The sequence below is a fragment of the Jaculus jaculus genome, chromosome 2 (genome assembly GCF_020740685.1).
Source record: "Jaculus jaculus isolate mJacJac1 chromosome 2, mJacJac1.mat.Y.cur, whole genome shotgun sequence".
NCBI lineage: Eukaryota > Metazoa > Chordata > Mammalia > Rodentia > Dipodidae > Jaculus > Jaculus jaculus.
The window spans coordinates 92,985,961-92,989,080 of record NC_059103.1 but is presented as its reverse complement, the minus strand read 5'-3'; the positions used below and the strand labels follow the sequence as shown (position 1 = coordinate 92,989,080).

Genomic DNA, 3,120 nt, shown 5'->3' with positions numbered 1-3,120 from the left:
TTTTTTTGGTTTTTTGAGGTAGGGTCTCACTCTGGCCCAAGCTGACCTGCTGACCTGGAATTCACTATGTACTCTCAGGGGTAGGCTTGAACTCATGGTGATACTACCTCTGCCTCCTGAGTGCTGGGATTAAAGGTGTGCGCCACCTCGCCTGGCCTCAACCTGCCTTTTCAAAGAAGAAACCATTGGTTTTCTTATGTATATGATGCAGGGATGGTTGCCAGAGTTCAGCAGTTTCAGGTAAGACCTCTAGGAACCTCTAATTGGTCCTTATAGGGACTTTCAAACACTAGACTTATTTTTAGCTTTCCCCTTCTGCAATACCTGGTAAGAACTTCCAGAGATGTGGGAGATCATGTTAGCAAACTAAACTGGGCCCCTGGGCAATCATATCTTGATCTCAAAGGGCCATCCTTTCTCTGACTTTGACCTTCTGTCTTGTCGTTTACTTTCAGATCTAGGGTCATTGATCTGTTGATAGCTAGGTGAGTCATCAAATCCTGTAATCTTCCAGGTATGGTGGTGCAGCCCTGTAATGAATGCCAGCATTTGAAAGTCTGAAGCAGGATGAGAGCGAGCTCAGGGCCAGCCTGGGCTACATAGAGAGGGACACCCTGACTCACAAAACAACAAAACAAAACAAAAACCCTTCAAATTTGCCATCACTATTACCAAGCTCTGTGCTGTCTTTAAAATCCTGCATTTGTAAACATGCAGGCAAATGAGCCTCTGAGGGAGGCTTCCTCAGGGCATCCTGCGGCAACTTATCAGTTTCCATCAGCTCCTCTGTCTGACTCTGCTCTGCTTTCTCCTCTTCTGGTTTCTGTGTTCAATATCCTGCCTGAGAACTGAGAGAACTGAGAACCCATAAAATGGTAACTAGGACCCCCTCAGATAATTAGGATGGCCTCTACATTTCAACATCCTTCATCTAATTATATCTGTGATGACTTTTTGCTTTATAAATTAATACTTACAACTTTTATCCATGTTTTAATACCGTACGTTAATATTTGTAGAATTTTATGTAATATAAGTCATAAATACTTCTTGGACATTCTTTTTTCTTTTATGAGAAAGCATGAAAGGCTTGGGGATATACAGGTATTGAAATTATTACATTTAAGATCTGCTGGGCTTCTAACTGTCAGAGTCCTTTTCTTCCTTCTCTATAATATCAACCAGTTGGAAATTTGGCATTGCTTAGCCATAGTCCATGAATAAATGGAAACTGAATGTTGAATCATTTCATTGATATTCAAAGTTGCCAGGTAACACTACTTCATTTCTCCTCCTTTCAATGGAATAGATTTGCCTAAAATAGTTTATTTCCCAAAGGATGTTCCTTCCATCCTGCTGTTCTGGCACGGTGTAACTGTGGCATGTACAAGCATCATCCTCTGGGAGAATGATGCAGTGCCTGTGAGGGACACTGTGAAGAATGGACCGTGCCTTTCTCGCAGGCTCCTTCTGGGCTCAGCGCCTTTCTGTGAACTCTAGACTAGACCAACAGAGCTGACCACTCTCCTTGGCATCTGATATCTGTTTTCAAAGTCATTTTAGAATATTACATGCAGTTCTTTTTTTAAAAAATTATTATTTTGTTTATTGGGCTGGAGAGATTGCTTAGTGATTACAACTCTTGCCTACAAAGCCAAAGGATCCAAGTTTGATTCCTCAGGACCCACATAAGCCAGATGCACAAGGTGGTGCATGTATCTGGCTGGTTGCCCTGGCATTCTCTCTCTTTCTCTCTCTTTCAAATAAATAAGTAAAAATAAAAATATTTTACTTATTTATTTATTCAAGAGTGAGGGAGGAAGGGAGGAAGGGGTGAGAGAGAGAGAGAGAGAGAGAGAAAGAGAGAGAGAGAGGGAGAATGAGCATGTCAGGGCTTAAATGATTTAAGATTGCTATAGTTGGCTCTGCACTTGGCCTGCTGATAGTCTGTCTTGATACCAGTAGAATTCCAATCAGGCATTCTGCCTTATAAAACCTTGTTGTGGCACATAACACTGGGAGGCAGAACTAGGTATGTTCTTCTAGCTCATTAAGTCTTTAATAATATCATATTTAATAATATAATAATGGTGATATTATCTGACTAAGCCTTCCATAACTTAAACATTCTGTGTTTCCCACCCAAAATAATTAGTTGTTGTTGAGATAGGGTCTCTATGTAGCCTAGACTTCTCTCAAACTCATGTACTTGCCTCAGCTTTCAGAGTGCTGGAGCTATAGGCGTTTGCCACCAGGATGGCAGCAAAACCCACAACTATTAACTACCCAGGTTAACAGTGACTTGATTTTCTTGTGGTCATGTTGCCCTTTCATTAAGGATAACATTTGGATCATTGCATGTGAACATTTTGTGGTGTGTGTGTATGTGTGCGTGTGTGCTGCGTGTGTGAGTCTGTAGGATGTGTTTGAATTCAGGCAGGCACATGCCATGGTCATATGTGGAGGTCAGAGGGTAACTTCGAGTGTCAGTTCTTGCCTTCCACTTTGTTTGAGGGAGGGTCTGTCATTGTCTGTCACTGTGTTAGCTAGACAAGCTATCACACAAACTTCTGAGGGATTCTCCAGTCTGCATCTTCCTTCTTGCAGCTGGTGCACTGGGATTGCAGACATCAGCACTACCGTGTCCAGCTCTGTGTGGGTTGTGGGGATCCAGGCTCAGGCCTTCATGCTTGCATGGCAAGTGCTTTATCCTCTAAGCCTTTTCCCTAGTCTAACTGAATGTGATTTTTTAAATGTTTGTACACTTTTGTACAAAAAGTTCAATACTTTTCTCAAGATTTGATGAGGAAAAACCTACAGCATAAATTGGACATAATGAAAATCAGAGCTGAGGGCTGGAGGGATGGCTCAGCAGTAAAGGCACTTGCCAGCAAAGCCTAAAGATCCTGGTTTAATTCCTCAGTACACACGTAGAGCCAGGCACACAAAATGGTACATGCATCTGGAGTTCAATTGCAGCAGCTATGGGCCCTGGTATGTCCATTCTCTCTTTCTTTCTCCCTCCTCCTCCTCCTATTTCTCCTTGCCAATAGAAAAGAAAATGTTTTTAAAAATCAGAGCTTAAACCTAGGGGTGTAACATCTGCTGCTGTCTGGTTAA

General features: G+C 42.1%; 1 pseudogene; it reads left to right on the top strand.

Moving 5' to 3' along the window:
* Positions 1–213: 213 nt before the first annotated feature.
* LOC101601535 overlaps positions 214–3,120 on the top strand; it is a 12,554-nt pseudogene continuing 9,647 nt past the window's right edge.